Source organism: Rhinatrema bivittatum, chromosome 4 (genome assembly GCF_901001135.1).
Source record: "Rhinatrema bivittatum chromosome 4, aRhiBiv1.1, whole genome shotgun sequence".
Classification (NCBI taxonomy): Eukaryota; Metazoa; Chordata; class Amphibia; order Gymnophiona; family Rhinatrematidae; genus Rhinatrema; species Rhinatrema bivittatum.
Window position 1 is genome coordinate 103,443,415 of NC_042618.1, and position 20,575 is coordinate 103,463,989.

The window sequence follows — 20,575 nt, forward strand, 5'->3', positions numbered from 1 at the left end:
CCCCCTACCCCCGCGCGGCCCGGAAGAGGAAGTGGAGAGCATCGGGTGCGTGCGCGGCAAGAAGAGGCCACGCTAGTGCGCTCGGCATCAGCCCGAAGAAAAGAAGACTGCAGCGCGGCTCGGAGGAAAATGAAGAGCTTCAACCGCGGCCGATGGGACTCCGCCTCCGCGAGGGCTGAAAATGAAGAGGTTAGCGTTGGGAGGAGGCTGCTGCTGCTGCCGCGAGTTCCCGGGGTGGGGAGAGAGAGTGAATGAGCGAGCAAGCATGTGTGTTTGCTCGCTCATTCACTCTCTCTCTCCCCCACCCCCACCCCGGGAACTCGCAGCAGCAGCAGCCTCCTCCCAACGCTAACCTCTTCATTTTCAGCCCTCGCGGAGGCGGAGTCCCATCGGCCGCGGTTGAAGCTCTTCATTTTCCTCCGAGCCGCGCTGCAGTCTTCTTTTCTTCGGGCCGATGCCAAGCGCACTAGCGTGGCTTCTTCTTGCCGCGCAGGCACCCGATACTCTCCACTTCCTCTTCCGGGCCGCGGGGGGGGGGGGGGGGGGGGGGCTGTGTGTGTGTGTGTGAGAGAGATTGCATGTATGTGAATGATTGAGAGACTGTACATGTGAAAGAGAGTATGTCTGTGATTGAGAGCCTGCCTGTGAGAGAGAGAGAGAGCATGAATGTAAGTTTACCATTGGGAACCTGTATGTGTAAGTTTGTGATTGAAAACCTGTTTGTGTGAAAGAGTATGTGTGTATGATTGAGATCCTTTGTGTGTGAGAGAAATCATGTGTATGTATGATTAAGAGCCTGTGTGTATAAGTAAGAGAGAGATCATGTGTGTCTGTGTGTGATTGAGAGCTGGTTTATGTGATTGAGAGCCAGTGTTTAAATGAGAGAGAGAGAGAGACCATGTGTGTCTGTGTGTGATTGAGAGCTGATTTAGGTGAGGGAGCATGTGAGTATGTGATTGAGAGCCTGTGTGTAAATGAGAGAAAGAGGACATGTTTGTAAGCATGTGAATGAGAGTCTGTGTGTGAGAGAAAAAGACAGCATGTATTTATGTGATTGAAAGCCTGTGTGTGTGTGTGTAAGTGTGAAAAGATAGACAGCATGTGTGTAAATGTGTAATTAAGAGCCTATATAAGTGAGAGAGAAAAAACATGTGTATATGTGAGTACTGAGAGCATGTGTGTATAGGTGTGTCATTGAGAGCCAGTGTGAGTGAGAGCGCTGGTATGTGACTGAGAGAGGAGAAAGTTCCAAGCAAACCACCCCGCCTCCTGCTAATTCAGAACAATCTCAGGACACCTGGATATCAAACGTTCCCAGGTATGCAGAGCAAAAAAATTTTTGTATCCTTATTATTTTTCATTACTGGGTCTTTGTGTCTGCTATTTTGAAATATTTTGTTGGTATCTGGAAATGTTTTATATGCGTTTTTAATTATTGGATATTCCACTCATCAGCTGTTTCGAAATATGTTCTTTTTGTTAGTACAGTTTTACTGCTGATGATTTTATATTTCTTGATTTGTTTTATAAGGATGGGTGATGTTTCTTTTTTCCTTTGTTACACTGCATACAGAGACTCTGGCTTGTTGCAGTTTCCAATTCATTTTTTTCTGCATGCTTCTTGTTATGCGTTTTGGTCTGTTTATTCTATGTTAGGTGAGGGACAGCACGTGATTCAGGTGAGGTTTTCTGCTAGCGTGTAGTTTCTGTGTAGGACTCCATAGCAGCCTGACTTGGTCCGTTTTCCTAATAGGAGATGTATTGGTGTCTTAAGGCCTGGTGTAATATTTTCAGAGACTTATTGTACTTTAAAAGTGTGATCTTACATAAAATGCACACATTTACTTGTATTTAGTTTTAAACATATTGTATGGCTCTCATGGAATTACATTTTAAAATATGTGGCGTTTATGGCTCTCTCAGCCAAAAAGGTTCCTGACCCCTGCTCTAAGTGAACTTAATAGCAGGTAATGGACTTCTCCTCCAAGAACGTATCCAATCCTTCTTTAAACACAGCTATACTAACTGCACTAACCACATCCTCTGGCAAAAAATTCCAGAGTTTAATTGTGCGTTGAGTAAAAAAGAACTTTCTCCAATTAGTTTTAAATGTGCCCCATGCTAACTTCATGGAGTGCCCCCTAGTCTTTCTACTATCCGAAAGAGTAAATAACCGATTCACATCTACCCGTTCTAGACCTCTCATGATTTTAAACATCTCTATCATGTCCCCCCTCAGCCGTCTCTTCTCCAAGCTGAAAAGTCCTAATCTCTTTAGTCTTTCCTCATAGGGGAGCTGTTCCATTCCTCTTATTTTGGTAGCCCTTCTCTGTACCTTCTCCATCGCAATTATCTTTTTTAAGATGCGGCAACCAAAATTGTACACAGTATTCAAGGTGTGGTCTCGCCATGGAGCGATACAGAGGCATTATGATATTTTCCGTTTTATTCACCATTCCCTTTCTAATAACTCCCAACATTCTGTTTGCTTTTTTGACTGCCGCAGCCAACTGAACCGACGATTTCAATGTGTTATCCACTATGACGCCTAGATCTCTTTCTTGGGTGGTAGCACCTAATATGGAACCCAACATTGTGTAATTATAGCATGGGTTATTTTTCCTTATATGCATCACCTTGCACTTATCCACATTAAATTTCATCTGCCATTTGGATGCCCAATTTTCCAGTCTCACAAGGTCTTCCTGCAATTTATCACAATCTGCTTGTGATTTAACTACTCTGAACAATTTTGTGTCATCTGCAAATTTGATTATCTCACTCGTCGTATTTCTTTCCAGATCATTTATAAATATATTGAAAGTAAGGGTCCCAATACAGTTCCCTGAGGCACTCCACTATCCACTCCCTTCCACTGAGAAAATTGTCCATTTAATCCTACTCTCTGTTTCCTGTCTTTTAGCCAGTTTGCAATCCACGAAAGGACATCGCCACCTATCCCATGACATTTTACTTTTCCTAGAAGCCTCTCGTGAGGAACTTTGTCAAACTCCTTCTGAAAATCCAAGTATACTACATCTACCGGTTCACCTTTATCCACATGTTTATTAACTCCTTCAAAAAAGGGAAGCAGATTTGTGAGGCAAGACTTGCCTTGGGTAAAGCCATGCTGACTTTGTTCCATTAAACCATGTCTTTCTATATGTTCTGTGATTTTGATGTTTAGAACACTTTCCACTATTTTTCCTGGCACTGAAGTCAGGCTAACCGGTCTGTAGTTTCCCGGATCGCCCCTGGAGCCCTTTTTAAATATTGGGTTTACATTTGTTATCCTCCAATCTTCAGGTACAATGGATGATTTTAATGATAGATTACAAATTTTTACTAATAGGTCTGAAATTTCATTTTTTAGTTCCTTCAGAACTCTGGGGTGTATACCATCCGCTCCAGGTGATTTACTACTCTTCAGTTTGTCAATCAGGTCTACCACATCTTCTAGGTTCACCGTGATTTGATTCAGTCCATCTGAATCATTACCCATGAAAACCTTCTCCATTACGGGTTCCTCCCCAACATCCTCTTCAGTAAACACCGAAGCAAAGAAATCATTTAATCTTTCTGCGATGGCCTTATCTTCTCTAAGTGCCCCTTTAAGCCCTCGATCATCTAATGGTCCAACTGACTCCCTCACAGGCCCTAGTCGAATGAGCTCTAACCTGAGTGGGCAATGGCTTCCCAGCATCCACATATGCGGCTGTGACCACCTCCTTAATCCAATGAGCTATGTTATCCTGTGAAGCCAGAGCACCCTGCTTACTCGCACATGGAGAACAAACAGGCGACCCATTTTTCGAAAAGATTCAAGAGACCTCCAGATACAGCACAAGATGCTTAACATCCAAGGAGCACAAAAGGAGAAACTCCTCCACATCCCTGACTTTATCCAGGGATGGCAAGAAGATGGACTGATTCAAATGATTGTTCGAGACTACCTTGGGCAAGAAGGATGGAACAGTACGCAACGCCTCCAGAGTCACCCGAAACAATGGCTCCCAGCAAGACCAGGCCTGCTGCTCAGAAATCCAATGCGCAGAACATATAGCCACCAGGAACAAGGTTTTCAAGGTTAACAACCGTAAGGAAAGGCTATGCAGCGGTTGGAATGTAGGGCCCACCAAAACGTCCAGCACCAAATTAAGACTCCACAATGGAACCGGTAACTTCAAGGGAGGTTTAAGATGCTTCACTCCCTTCTAAAAATGGACCACATCAGGATGAGACGACAAAGAAACACCATTCACCAGGCCCCTGAAACAGACAAGAGCCACAACCTGAACCTTCAAGGACTTAAGGGCCAAGCCTTTATTCAATTCATCCTGCAAAATATCCAGAATGAGAGGGATTTTAACTGAATGAGGAAGAACACCCCACTACTCAACCCAGGTCTCAAAAACTCTCCAAACCTGCACATAAGCCAAGGAAGTGGAGAACTTGCGAGCGAGGAGTAAAGTGGCAATCACTGCAGAGGAATAACCATGCTTTAACAGGCAAGCCCTCGCAAGAGCCAAACCGTAAGACAGAATCGAATCGGATCCGCGTGAAGAACCAGTCCCTGCTGTAGCTGATCCATGTGCAGTGGAAGACAAAGGGAGGCCTCCACCAGGGGTCATTGCAAATCCGCATACCACGGATGCCTGGGCGAGTCCGGCACCACCAGGAGTACTAGCCCCCTGTGGTCTTTGATCTTGCAAATTATCCATCCTAGCAAGGACCAAGGAGGAAAGGCATAAAGCAATCTGTCTTCCAGCCAGACCTGTAGGAAAGAGTCTATTCCCAGGGAGCACGGATCTCTCCTACGACTGTTGAAAAGAAGAACCTTCGTATTTCGAGAAGTCGCCAGCAGGTCTAGGAACAGAAGCCCCAACGATCCACAATCACCTGAAATGCCTCGGATGACAACATCCATTCTCCTGGGCCCAGACTCTCCTTGTTGAGAAAGTCTGCTCTTATGTTATCTTTTCCTGCAAAGTGAGAAGCCGAGATCATCTGCAGATGATCTTCCGCCCATTCAATCAGCTGGTCTATTTCCTGTGACACTTGCTGGCTCTTGGTTCCACCCTGGCGATTGATATAGGCCACTGTCATCACGTTGTCCAACATCACATGAACCGCTTGATTCCGCAGCCTGTGGCTGAACTGCAAGCTTGCCAGCCATATCGCCCAGGACACCAGGCGATTGATATTCCACTGGGACTCTTTGGCATTCCAGCACCCCTGGGCCATTATCTCCAGACAGTGAGCCCCCAAACCATGGAGACTCATCTATTGTGAGTACTAAACAGGCCAGAGAGGACAAGGGAACTCCCTTTCTCAGGTGATACTCCTGCAACCACCACTGGAGGTGGAAGCTGATTTCCATTGGCAAGTGGAGCCAAACCGCATAATCCTGAGACTGCGGGTTCCAACAAGATAGCAGAAAGCGCTGAAGAGGACGCACTTCCAGAGTCCATCAAGCTGAGTACCTATAGGTAGGACCATACCATCAGGCATATGGTGTTCATCAACTAATTCAATTGAGACATCAATATCTGGATTCAAACTTCCGGTAAGAAAACTCTGTCCTGTCCCTTGTTGAACCGGACCCCCAGATACTCCGACGACTGGAATGGTCGAAGATTGCTCTTCATCAGGTTCACCACCCAACCAAGCTCTTGCAATAAGGATATCACCTTGTATATCATCAGGCGGCTCTCTTCTTGAGACTTGGCTCGAATTAGTCAGTAGTCCGAGTGCACCAGGATACCTTCTTTTTGCAAGACCACTGCTACTACCACCATAATATTGTAAAGTTTTCTGGGAACGGTGGCTAGACCAAAAGACAGTGCCTAAAACTGATAATGGCGCCCAAACACCACAAAGCGTAGAAAGCGTTGGTGTTCCAATCAGATGGGAATACGCAAGGTAAGCCTCTGACAGGACCAAGGAGGTCAGAAATTCCCCCAACTGCACCGCTATTATCACAGAGTGTAAAGTTTCCTTCCATTTGAAAATGAGTCACCTTCAAGTGATGGTTGACCTTCTTGAGATCCAGGATGGGACGAAAGAAGCCCTCCTTCTTGGGCACAAAAAAATAAATGGATTATCACCCCATACTTTCTTGACACTTGGGCACCAGAACCATAGCCCTCAGTCTAAGGAGCCTTTGAAGCATGAACTCCACTACCTCCTTCTTTTGTGGGGAGTGGCATGGGGACACCATGAACATGTCCCGCGGAATATTGCGAAATTCCAGAGCATACTCTTCACATATCACCTCCAGCACCCACTAGTCAGACGTGATCTTGACCCACCTCTGATAAAAGAGAGAGAGAGAGATGTCCCCTATTTCCTGTTCTGGAAGGTGGGTTGGCAGACCTTCGTTGGGAAGCTCTGGAAGGACCATCACCTGAGCCCGCTCCTCTCTTGGGCTGTTGGGGACAAAAGAACAGAGACATATCGAAAGGCCGAGTCCACTGAAAGGTCGTCCTTCTGTAGGGATGAAAATACCTGGAACCCTGGAAACGACCCCTCATACCAAAGGGGCATTGTAACTGTTTCTTATTTTCAGGCAACTGAGGCACTGGAGACTTGTCCCACTTACTGGCCAGGTTCTCTAACTTGCTCCCAAACAAAAGCAAGCCTTTAAAGGGCATCTTGTTAAGACTAGCTTTGGAATCTGCATCAGCTGACCAATTTCACAACCAGAGTTGACGCCTGGACAATCACAACCTGCATCTGCTAAAATGGCAGCAGCAGGCTCCATAATCGCTATGGAATTCCCTCCAGACTCATCAGCCTCCTGAGAGAGAAGCAGACAAGATCTCACCACTAGGGCGCAACAGGAGGCAAGCTGTAAATTCAGCGCCCCTGCCTCAAAGGCTTGCTTAAGAATAGCCTCAATCCTTCTATCATACATCCTTCAAGGCTACTCCTCCCTCTATGGGTATAGTCATCCACTTAGAAAAACGGCACATACCAGAGCATCTACTTTTGGAAAACGCAAATGCTCTCTCATAGCCGGCTCCGGGGGTACAGGCCTTTCAATGTCAGACCCTTTTAAAATTTGCCTCTGGGGCATCCCATTCCAGATCATTCAATTCCTGAATGGCATCTATCACAGGGAAAAAACAAGAGGCTTTACATAAGGAAACCAAAATGGGATTCTTCCTCGGCTCTGACATAGCATCCAAACCAGGGACACCCAGCTGTTTCAAGGTCTGTGAAATCAGGACCAGCAGTTCATCTCTATGAAAGAACTGCAACATGGTTCAATACGGTTCCAGCCCTGGAGGAACTTCCCCATCTTCTAGGGAAACAGGATCACCCTCATCATCAGGGCCATCCAGATTCCTATTGGGAACACCCACAGGGAGCCGAAGCAAGCCCCAGCGCTTAAGCATAGGACTGGAAGAGGGAAGAGCCACTGGGTAAGGGTTCGACCGGAGAGAAATGGGGGATGCAGAGGACTACGCCTAAAGAAAGGCTTGTAAGCCTTGAAAATATTCCACCCAAAAAAAAGCAGCCGGGTCCAGATCAAGCCCAGAAGGAAATGGAGCTGGTCCCACAGAACTGCCCTCGCCAGCAGAGGAGCCAGTCAAGGGAGAACCAAGATCTGGCATCCCCCCAGTCAAGGCTGTGACCAACCCATCATCAGAATGGGAAGAGCCAGGCTTAGCAAAATCTGAGGAAGGCAACTCTCCCTGAGCGTCTGAGCAGTGCTGACACAGGCTAGAAGCCAAGTCAGGCTGAGAAGCACTAATATGTCAGGCAACACAAATAGGAAGATGCTTAGGCTTCTTGCTTAGCAGTGCCATGGCTGCAATAAACGTGCCTCAGAATGGCTTGCGCTCAAAAATGAAATGCGCCCAAAAATTAAACGCCTAGAAGAAAGCGCGGAAAGGTGCACGGGCAACCTGTTTACCAAGTTAAATGCATAAAGTTTGAGTGCATTAAAAGCACACCCAAAAACAGAGTGCACAATGCGTGCACAGAGCTAACACACTGCGCACACCGACTGCCTATAGAGTGCAGAACACACAAGAGTGCACGAAAATGGCCGCTGCAGTCCACCACGCAGCATGCAAGAAAAAAGCCTAAGGGCGGAGCCTAGCCCACTGGGGGCTGCTCAACCCACCAGGCTACTCAGTTCCCCAACCCCTACGGGAGCGGGAATGAACATTGGCACGGCGTGGCGAGAACGGAGAGCGGAGGAAGTCCTAAAACTCCTGTGTCTCTGATTCAGGGTATAACTTTCTCCTTTTTCTTTTTTTTTAAACCTTACCTGAGCTCAGCACTTATCGGCTAAGTCAGAGACGGTCTCTGGCTGAGGGGGTAGAGGGCACCTACTGGAGACGGAGAATACAGGCAGGCTGGGGTCATTGCAGAGCTATATATACTGTGATGTCAGCTTGCTCCATCTCCATCTGCTGGCAGGAGAGCATAAGCCCACTGGTCCTGAGTCCATCTGTCTATACTATAGGAAAATGCATTTAGCGGTGAATTTGAAAAGTCCGACGTGCACATTAATTAGGGGATGTGCGAAAAAGTCGGGCTCACAAACACAGAGCAGATTTTAAATGCCACTGAGATACTCGCATATCTCCCGCAGTACACATCTTGAAAGCTTTCATAAAGGGGTAGGACATGAGCATGATCTAGGAGGGGCAAGAGTATTTCAGGACTTGAACCTAAGATGAACGCATAAATATTCACGTGACCCGGTGTGCACAGAGGCCCCCTGCTTCGTAACTTTACTTCTACTATGGATGCCGTATAAGTTAAAATGTAAAGAAAACTAGGCAGATCTGAGAGGTTCGCATTACTTAAAATCCCCCAACTTATATGGTACAAGCAGGATTTGCACGCTCCTACTTAAAATTTGGCACATATGGACGTGCGGCCCGGCATTTTTTTTTTTTAACGTGTGCATATGTTATAAAATGGCTGCTTATCTGGGCACGGGCTGACATATATACGCAAATGCGTGCACGCGTGCCGGTTTGCAATTTACTGTCCCTTTGTAGAAGCACTGAATGTGAATTGTAATCGGCTACTATTATATTCTTGCCTATGGTTATCACTTTTTACTGATCAATTTTCAGTTGCACCGAACAAGCAGCTTCTGCACTATTGTCAGGTTTGCATTTGTTTGAATCAGATATTTCTGAAATAAGCACGAATATGAATTGGAAAACTTTAATGTGGGATCAGAAATGATTCATCTGAGCTGAACTGTACTCTGCCATACAAAGGGGGTAATTCTGAAAATGATTTACACATATAAATGTATCTACTATTGTAGCAATTTTCAAAAATCATTTACCCACGTATAGTGCACTTTATGCGAGTAAATCCTATGGACGATTCAATAGCATATATTGTAGCAATTTTCAAAAGTCCACTTATATAAGTAAAGTGAATTTACATGTGCAAAACCCTTTTTTAAGCATGTAAATATTTTCTGAAATCAGGCCTTAAATGAATATTGTCGAGTTAAAAGAATTCCATTGAGTCTTCGCATTTATAAAGAACCTATTTTTATATTCAGACAGATAATGAACAGTTTAATGGTTACTGGATCACTATACTCAGCAAGTGTTCACATGACCTCATGATACTGATGAGTGAAACATCTAAGTCTGTGATGAAAGACATGCAGAAGAATATTCAAAACGTATGGACAATTTGAAAACAATGGTTATCACCTGATAATTTTTCCAAAAAACTATCACAGTTTCAATCTGATTTAGATAAATTTTGTAATAAGAAACTCAAAGGTCAATAAATTTAGAAGGGATGAAATTTGATTATTCAAACTGTATGTTTATCCATGGATGAACTGTAACAGACATATGCATTTGATTATTTAAGCAATTCTTCAGATGATTATGGTGTAACTCATGGTGCTAGTAAAGCTCCCAAGTCAATAACTTTTGAGTTTATGAGAGAGTGGTCTTTTGAACAATTTGATGGGGATGATTATCGTTTTTTGGGATTCTCACCCTCTCAAAAAACACTTGCAAGGAAAGAGAAATGGCAAGAATCCTGGTCTCAACCAGAGAGACAAGATATACTCTTTTTCAAAGAAAAAATATCCAACCTCCTGATCCCTCTTTGGGATCATAAAAATCCTTCCCCCCAACACCTGCTCTCAGCAGCAACCCCATCACACGCCTCAAGCCTGGAAGCCTTCGAACCAGCATCCTCGCTAGAGATTGAAAACATACTAAAGAAACTTAAACCTGCTTCCCACCCTCTTGATTCAATTCCTGCGAATCTTCTCATAGCAAGCGCCAAAGTTATTGCTAAGCCAATCGCTCAAATCATTAATGCTTCACTTATTCAGGGCCTAGTGCCAACCATACTCAAACTCGCCATCCTGAAACCTCTTCTAATAAAACCAAATCTATCTCCGGAAAACCTAGCTAACTTTCGGCCAATAGCAAATCTCCCTTTCATAGCTAAAATCCTTGAAAGAATTGTAAATCATCAACTCAGCGAATTCTTAGACAACAACATTCTCGCCACAACGCAATTTGGCTTCCGTAAATCCCGAAGCACTGAATCCCTTTTAATTTCTCTAACCGACAACATCCTTTTCAACCTAGAGAAAAAACAACTGTGCCTTCTTATACTCATCGATCTATCAGCGGCATTTGACACTGTAAACCATGGGATCCTCCTAAACCGACTAGCAGAGATTGGAATCAAAAACACCGCTTTCAACTGGTTTAAATCCTTCTTACAAGATAGGTTTTATAAAGTCAAGATCAACTACAATGAGTCCCAGCCTATCAGCTCAACTCTAGGCATCCCTCAAGGATCCTCCTTATCTCCGACCTTATTCAACATTTACTTGCTCCCTCTCTGTAACCTACTATCTAAGTTGAATCTAACCCACTACCTATATGCAGACGATGTCCAAATTCTCATTCCAATAACCAAATCACTGCAAGAAACCCTTCATTTTTGGAATTCATGCTTCATTTCCATATCCAACCTCTGCCTAATTCTCAATGCCAACAAAACTGAATTCCTCCTCATCACCCAAGATGGCAACTACCAGCTCGCTAACTCTCATCCAGTGGCAACCCCCTCTCTATCTCCTCTGGTCAGAAACCTAGGAGTTATCACGGACAACCAACTGAATCTCAAAAGCTTTATTAGCAACACCGTGAAAGAATGCTTCTTCAAACTCCAAGTCTTGAAAAGACTTAGACCCTTACTCCACCCCCATGATTTCAGATCAGTTTTGCAAGCAATCATATTCTCAAAAATTGATTACTGCAATTCTCTTTTACTTGGTCTCCTAGCTAGCTCCATAAAACCTCTACAAATGCTACAAAATGCCACTGCTAGGATCCTAACTAAAGCAAAAAAAAGGGACCACATCACTCCAATTTTAAAGAATCTCCATTGGCTTCCTATAAAATATAGAATCCTCTACAAATCTCTTGCAACCATCCACAAATCTATCTACAAAACCTCACACCTCGATCTCAGGATCCCATTGCAGCTACATTCATCATCCCGTCCATTGAGATCTGCACAAAAAGGCTCGCTAAAAGCCCCTTCGTTCAAAATATCCTTAAACAAAAGAGCCTTCTCCACAGCGGGCCCTAACCTATGGAATTCTCTCCCTTCAGACCTTAGGCTCGAACAATGCCCAATTAACTTCAAAAAAGACTCAAGACCTGGCTTTTCACCCAAGCCTACGCCTGAGTTGGACTTCACTATCACTCTCCCACCTTGGTCAACGCATTTTGTGTCCCACTACTTAATAATCCCAGAAACAAATACAATTTCCTCTTGCCACTTGTTACATGACTTATCCTAATCGCTATGTTAGATTTCAGTAATTTTAAATGTTGTTTCTCATAATGTGTTATGTAATTTTAATTATTTCCCAGTTTTCGTTTCCTTGTTCTCTGTAAGACACACGTGTTATGTCATCCCAAAGTTATATGTAAACCGAAGTGATTAGTAACATTGTTACCAGAACCTCGGTATATAAAAAATGTTAAATAAATAAATAAATAAATAGTGAAAAAAGTCACTCATTCACAATGATAAATGCATGCACAGCTTTCAACTTGTCTTCATATCCCTTCTCTGAAATAGAATTGCAAGGACTTTTTTTGTTCTAAGGTATGGTTATAATCCTTTTTTATCCAGATGCAATTATATAGATGTATTACGGTAATTGATTAAAATTATCATTACATTTCACAACCAACCTCTTCTACTATACAAATTTGCTTTTGTAATAAATTAAAATGTTCTAAAGAAAATTAAAAAAAAAAAAAAAAAAAATGTTCTCCATCAGGTTCTACAGACCCTATGTTTGCAGCATTTGAAAAATTAGTTGTGCGAGATTTAATTTGGATGGAAATAGTGAACCCCGCATATAGCATGAATCTCACAAAGGATCAAAGGAGGGCATGTGAGGCATTAAAACAGGATAGATCCATAGAGGTACATCTAACTGAAAAAGGTGGGGGCGCAGTGATTCTTGATGTGGAACAATACAATAGGGAAGCGTTACATCAACTGCAATCATCTGGATTTTATAGACCTCTCACACAAGACACCATATACGAGTGTCAAGATGACATCAAGTACCGTAAGTATGGATTGGGGTTTAGCAGAAGGGATATTACATCTAAGCAGTATGATTTTTTGTTTGTACAATATCCTAATACAACTTTTTTTTATTTAGTACCGAAGATACATAAAAGTTTAGAGAAACCACCAGAAAAAAGCCCCATTGGGTCAGGGATTGGATCATTGTTAGAACCATTATCACAATATGTGGATACCTTTTTGCCCCTTTAGTATCTCTACAGACTTTACACATTCAGGATTCGACATTTTATTTAAATTATTAAACCTTGTGAGTCTTTATGATTTCTGGTTACAGCAGACATCACAGTCTTATACACCAACATTCCTCAGGAATCAGCTCTACAGATTATTGCTAACTCCTTATATTTGGCTGGATTAACAGAGGAACATCAAAGATTCATAGGAGATTCAGCGAAGACTGCTCTCTCATGAAGAATTATTTCTCAATTAATGGCCAGTTTTATGCACAAATTAAGCAGACAGCAATCGAAGCCATGATAGCCCCCTCTGTGGCTTGTTTATATGCATCAAAGTTTGAGGAATTACTGGTATACAAATCCAGTTATTAGCAGCACATTAAATTATGGGTATGTTTTATTGATAATGCATTTCTCATCTGGACAGCATCGTGGGAACTTCTCCAAACTTTTTAGACATAGCTTAATATGCGAGATGGAAATCTTCAGTTTACCATGCACAGCCATTTAGAGCAGATTTCATTTTTGGACTTGGTAGTATATATAAATAATGGCAAAATATTAACAAGCATTTTTCACAAACCTACCGCCAGGAACACACTTTTACATTTTTTTTAGTCATCATCCATGTCATTTAAGGGAAAATATCCCAATAGGACAATTTTTACAACTTTGATAGTTATGTTCCAGTGTTACAGAATTTAGAAGTCAGGTTGTTCATATGAAAGAATGGTTCCTTCAGAGGGGTTATCAAAGTAAAATAATATATGTAATCCTTGTAAAAGAGCCCTGTTTGCTAATAGGGAGTTGCTGCTGATACCAAAATTTAAGAAACCATTGACGAGGGTGATTTGTGTTTTCCCTGGATTGTAGTGATGTCAAGAAGTCTAGAATATTATACTGCAACATGGGGACTTGCTCATCATTCGAGAGATATTTAAAGAAAAAATAATTTTTGCTTGCATATGGGGATCAGAATTTGTAAAGCATATTGGTATCTCCTATGCAGCACGTTATGATAAATGTGACATCACATCACCCCTATACTCAAAGATCTGCACTGGGCTCCCTATTCAACAGCGCATAACTTACAAGACATTCACAATAATACACAAAACCCTCCACAACCAAAACATGCACTGGATGAAAGACACAATTCTTCTCCACACCTCAACCAGACCCACCAGATCCTCTTACAAGGGTACTCTCCACACTCTCTCTCCGAAACATATTCACCTCAAATCCACAAAAGAGCGTGCCTTTTCCATCGCCGGCCCCTGTGCCTGGAACGCCATGCCACCTGAACTCAGACTAGAGCAGTGCGCACATAAATTCAAATCAAAACTCAAAACATGGCTCTTTAGACAAGCCTACCCTTAAATCCTTTATTCAATAACCTGTCAATCTATCTCCGTCTATCTACCTTACCTTCTTTCCATAGAGATCCTCCCAGCCCTCTCCCCCTTTATCAACCCTGGATATATTCTCTTGTATGTAAAGCATTGTCTGTACATCCTGTGCTGCCACACGGCAACCGAATTTTGTGAAATTTATAGTTTATCTAACCTGTCCATAACACTGTACCCGCCACTGGATATTTGCACTCTTTCATCCCAACTTAAATTTTGGGACACATATTGTGTATATAAGTTTGCATATATCGCCTTCATGCCTAATGCTCTCTTTCCTACGTGCACCCTCTTTTGCACCTCCCAGTTCTTCTTTACCCTGTTTTTTGTAACTGCTCTCTTCCTTCTTTGTTTTCCCTCTGTTACATGTAAACCGGCATATCTCTGATGAAGGTCGGTCAAGAAAAACCACTAATAAATAAATAAATAAATAAAATAAATATGGCAGACAACATGTCAGGACAGAGAGGACAATACCAATAATGTGATTTTTGAGCCATTTTAAAAGAAGATTTGCTTAAAATTAAAAAATTGTTTTGTAACGTGGGGGTAAAGGAAACTCATCACTGGGTCACTTAAGTGTTTCTGCCAGAAATGCTTAAAAGACAATATGTTGGTTTTCTGCTCAAAAATGTTAGCAGACCATTTGCTGATTAGTCAGATTTTGGAAAGTTCATTTTTAAATGGTGAATTTTTGTTAGTTTATATACTGAGGGTGTCTCCTTTTCTTGGATGTTGCTATATGCATTTATTGTAGGAGCACTGATAATGTGAATTGTAATTGGCTTCTAATATATATAAAATAAATAAATTATATATGTTTTACACACACACAGAGCAGAATTTGCAGATACGCAGCCAGTCTTAAAATTGCCCTCTTGATATTTTATGCAACATTTTTGGAAGCTTGAAACTTTAAAAAATGATGTACGGTGGTCAAGTTTTTAATATTTAGTGCTTCTTTAATCCATTATAGTGATAATATAAAAACTTTTCTGGATAAATAATTCATTGGAAATCCTATTATTAAACTGTGTGAAAATAACTGTTTTGAAAGCTTCTTTTACACACACACATATATATATACATATATATACACATACACACACTTTTTATCAACAAACTTTACACTAATTTTCAAAGTGAAAGCATGCACATATTTTCACTTTGAAAATTGCCCAAGGAAAAAAGTACCTGCACAGATTTACACCTGCTATTCTGTGTGGGTACTTTTTCCAACAAAAAATATGCATGTGCTTAAATTCAAAAAGTACACACCCAGTTTCAAACCTCACCTCCAGGAATGCCCCCTCACTGGAGTCGTTCTATAATGAGGCAGGGTGAGGCGGCCGCTTCAGGTGGCAGAATTTTGAGGCAGCAAAAAAAATGCCCCCTCTCAGAACGCCATTGGGGTGTCCACCTCACCCTGCCTGCCTCTGAAGACCCAAGCTGGTGGCGGCAGAAAGAGGAGGGTCACTGCTGCAGGCCGCTGCCAGAGGCCAGGCCGGCAGCAGCTGAAGGGAGGAGGGACGAGGGGGGTGCCATCTCGTCCCTTGCCTCGGGTGGCAGATTGCCTTGAGCCGCCCCTGGCCTCCCCATACTGCAAGGTAAAAGTGTGCATGTAGTGAACTTACATGCATAATTTTACTTGCATAATTCATGGGTAATTTTTAAAAAGCCCATGGGTAGAGTTGAAATGCTTTGAAATTTGTCCTCCGAGTGGCTATTAGCCTGCACGGAACATCTATCCCACCAGTCAAGACATTTTTCTTCACGAAGAGTGATGGATGCCTGAAATGCCCTCCCACAGTGGGTGGTGAAGGCGAGAACAGTTAATGATTGAAGAAAGGGATGATGTTACTTTTCCGCTGGGGGCAGCCTGCACAGAATGGCAGTTTATACCCTTAAAAGAATGCATGGGAGTAACCTGCACGGAATGGCAGTTACTATCATAAGCAAACTGTTGAGCAGACTTGATGAACCATTTGGTCTTTATCTACCAACATTACTATGTTACTATGTCTGCAGCCATAACAATATCTAAACAAGGAAGAAAGGGAAAACCATGCAACTCTTTTCTATTGAAAATTACCTCATCCTTATCAGACTGAAGTTATCAACAATTTGGTAAGTGCTAAGCCCATGCCCTACTTCCTCCTCCTCAAGTCTGTGTCCAATTGGTTGTTTTTTTATGAACATTATCATGCCACCAGACCAATGGACTGAGACAGTGCTATACCATATTCAGCCCTAATTTTAAGTGTAAAAAAATTTTTCAGACATATGGCAAACCTACCAAGGTTTCACTTGTCAAGAGGAGGTTACCTAGATATTATAACATTTACGCAGCTTTAACCGCTCAAAGAGTTCATTACACAGGTCAGTTCTACCAGTAACCAGACTTCAGTTTATTCACCTGTAAAACAAAGAAAGCCTGGTTAGTTCTTCCATTTATTGCACTCTTTCCTTCATTTTTCACTCTTAATGAAATACAGTCAGTTTTTATAAGTGTTGGCCATGCATTACACCAGCCTACTAAAGGAAAATTGGTTCATACCTACTAATTTTCGTTCCTGTAATACCACAGATCAGGTCCCAAAAAGCAATACGGTAGACGGTCTATAAGAGCCAGGAGGCCAGTAAAAGGCATAGACCAGTCGTCTCAGTTTTCTTAGAAAGTATTTATTACAGAGATCACAGGTGAAACAATAGACCGTCTACCGTATTGCTTTTTGGGACCTCATGAGAGAGGCTTCTAGGAAAAGTAAAAAGTCATGGGATAGGTGGCGATGTCCTTTCGTGGATTACAAACTGGCTGAAAGACAGGAAACAGAGTAGGATTAAATGGACAATTTTCTCAGTGGAAGGGAGTGGGCAGTGGAGTGCTTCAGGGATCTGTATTGGGACTCATACTTTTCAATATATTTATACATGATCTGGAAAGAAATACGACGAGTGAGGTAATCAAATTTGCAGATGATACAAATTGTTCAGAGTAGCTAAATCACAAGCAGATTGTGATAAATTGCAGGAAGACTTTGTGAGACTGGAAAATTGGGCATTAAAACTGGCAGATGAAATTTAATGTGGTTAAGTGCAAGGTGATGCATATAGGGAAAAATAACCCAAGCTATAGTTACACAATGTTAGGCTCCATATTTGGAGCTACCACCCCAGAAAGAGATCTAGGTGTCATAGTGGATAGCACATTGAAATCATCAGTTCAGTGTGCTGCGATAGTCAAAAAAGCAAACAGAATGTTGGGAATTATTAGAAAGGGAATGGTGAATAAAACGGAAAATGACATAATGCCTCTGTATCGCTCCATGGTGAGACCGCACCTTGAATACTGTGTACAATTCTGGTCGCCCCATCTCAAAAAAGAAATAGCTGCACTGGAGAAGGTACAGAGAAGGGCAACCAAAATGATAAAGGGAATGGAACAGCTCCCATATGAGGAAACACTAAAGAGGTTAGGACTTTTCAGCTTGGAAAAGAGACGGCTGAGGGGGGATATGATAGAGGTGTTTAAAATCATGAGAGGTCTAGAATGGGTAAATATGGGATAATAGAAGGACTAGGGGGCATTCCATGAAGTTAGCATGTGGCACATTTAAAACTAATTGGAGAAAGTTCTTTTTCATTCAACGCACAATTAAACTCTGGAGTTTGTTGCCATAGGATGTGGTTAGTGCAGTTAGTGTAGCTGGGTTTAAAAAAGGTTTGGAGAAGTTCTTGGTGGAGAAGTTCATTACCTATTAATCAAGTTGACTTAGAAAATAGCCACCTCTATTACTAGTATCAGTAGCATGGGATATACTTGGTTTTTGGTTACTTGCCAGGTACTTATAGCCTAGATTGGCCACTGTTGGAAACAGGATACTGGGCTTGATGGACCCTTGGTCTGACCCAGTATGGCATGTTCTTATGTTTTACCCCCTTGAGAAAACGGATGACATCTGGATGAGAGGCCAATGGCTTGACCCGCACCTTGCCCCTGAGACAACCAAAGGCAGAAACCTGAACCCGAAAGGAACTATTAGTCAAACCCTTGGACAAGCCCTGCTGCAGAAAGGACAAAATACGTGGAACCGACACTACCAGAAGATCCAGCCGCTGCTGAACACACTAGGATTCAAAAACCTTCCAAACCCTGATATAAGCCATGGAAGTAGAAGGGTGTCTAGCCTAGAGAAGAGAGAAATAATTGGCTCCGAATATCCCTTCATGCACAATCACTGCCTCTCAAAAGCCAATTTGCGAGATAAAAGTGATCCTCCCAATCCAAAAATATGGGACCTTGCCACAGCAAACCCTGCAGATGAACCAGCCATAGAGGTCCGTCCACCACAATATGCACCAGGTCCACAAACCACGGACAACGCAGCCACTCCAGTGCCACCAGAACCACTAATCCTGGATGTGCTTCTATGCACCTTAGTACTCCCTCTATAAGCGGCCACAGAGGAAACACATACAAAAGGATCCCAGTCGGCCACGGGCACACTAGAGCATCTAGTCCTACCGCACCAACTTGCCTTCTGTGACTGAAGAATCTTGTCCTTGCATTGGCTCATGTCACCATGAGATCCAGCTGAGGAACACTCCATCTGGCACAAATGTGATTCCAGGCTTCTGGGGACAGCTCCCACTCCCCGGGATCCAGCTGTTGTCAGCTTAGGATAACCGCATGCACGTTTTCTACTCCTTCTACATGGGAGGCCGCAATTCCCTCAAGGTGACGCTCCACCCACACAAACAGTAGCTGAGCTTCCCGAGCCACCGCATGACTCTTTGTTCCTCCTTGGCAGTTGATGTACGCCACCGTTGTCACATTGCCTGAAAATACTCGAACCATTTGACCCTGGCCCAGGGTCAGAAACACTTCTAGGGCCCTCCACACCGCTCTCTTCTCCAGATAACTGATGGACCAGGCCTTCTCCAACACTGACCAGAGACCCTGGGCCAAACTCAGGCACACTGCTCCCCAGCCCTTGAGACTGGTGTCCATGGTCACCACCACCCAATCCAGAACTTCGAGGTCCACTCCTCTACCTCATCAGCCACCATGCCAGACTGGACCTGGATTCCTTCAGAAGAGGCAACAGGTTAAAATACTGCTCAGACACTGGATCCCACCACGACAACGTCCTCTGCAGCAGACGAATGTGAGCAAAGGCCCACGGAACCAGATCCAACGTCGAGGCCATGGAACCCAGAACCTGTAAGTAATCCCAGACCCTGGGAACTGAGAGGCATAGAAGCCGGCATACTTGCTCCTGCAACTTCGACAACCTGTCTGCTGACAGAAATACCCTGCCCCTCAGGGTATCAAAGCAGACTCCTAGGTACTCCAGAGATTGCGATGGAATCAGGTGGCTCTTTGCCACATTGATAACCCATCCCAAAGAGCTTAGGATATTCATCACTCACTACACCGAACAAGCACACTCCTCTTCAGTCTTCACCTGGATGAGCCAATCGTCCAAGTATGGGTGGACCAAAATCCCTTGTCTCCTTAAGGCTGCTGCTACCACCATCATCACCTTTGTGAAGGTACGAGGAGCTGTTTCCATCCCAAAGGGAAGAGCCCGAAACTGGAAATGCTGACCCAACACCTTGAACCACAGGAACATCTGATGGTCCTTTCGAATGGGAATATGCGGATAAGCCTCAGTGAGATCCAAAGACACCAGAAACTCTCCTTTGCGGACCGCAGCAAATACCGTGCTCAGCGTCTCCATCCAAAAGTGCAGCACCCATAAGCTCACATTCAGCTTTTGCAGATCCAAGATGGGACGGAAGGTACCCTCCTTTTTTGGAACCACAAAATAGATGGCGTACCTTCCCTGCCTCTGCTCACTCAGCGGCACCGAAACTACTGCCTCCAAGCTTCTCAACCTTTGCAGAGTTCCCGCCACAGCTTCTCGTTTGTTTCCAGAAGAGCAGTGGGACCCCAGAAAGGTGTCCCTGAGCGGCCAAGAAAATTCTAAGGTGTAGCTATCTCTTACCACCTCCAGAACCCACTAATCCCAGGTGATCTTGACCCACTCCTCGTAAAAACGGAACAACCTGCCAATTCTCCTGGCTGGAATCTCTCAGAGCTCTCTGACTCTTTTACTTTTTTTTTTTTTTTTTTTTAAACAAAGATTAACTTAACAGAAAAAAGAACAAGAACCCCAAAAGAGAGAGAGAGCCAAAAGCGGACAGGAGAGAATCTCGAGGCACAAGAGGGAGCCAGTCCCCTGGCTATCAGGGGCCCTGGAGCTAGCGGGCTGCAACAGTTGGGGGTATCCAACCCCCAGTTTGCCCGACTCAACCCGAGGGATGGCCCACGAAGGAACC

General features: G+C 43.4%; 1 protein-coding gene across 4 annotated transcripts in view; it reads right to left on the bottom strand.

The window, feature by feature from the left end:
• RMDN3 (regulator of microtubule dynamics 3) overlaps positions 1 to 20,575 on the bottom strand; it is a 167,575-nt gene that overhangs the window by 140,382 nt on the left and 6,618 nt on the right. For 3 of the 4 annotated variants that reach the window (XM_029598573.1, XM_029598575.1, XM_029598572.1), the window contains exon 2: positions 16,527 to 16,646. The exons of the other annotated variant lie outside the window; for it this stretch is intronic. The gene's annotated coding sequence lies outside the window, so the exon portion shown is untranslated. The remainder of the gene's footprint in view (positions 1 to 16,526; positions 16,647 to 20,575) is intronic. 4 annotated transcript variants of the gene reach the window in all.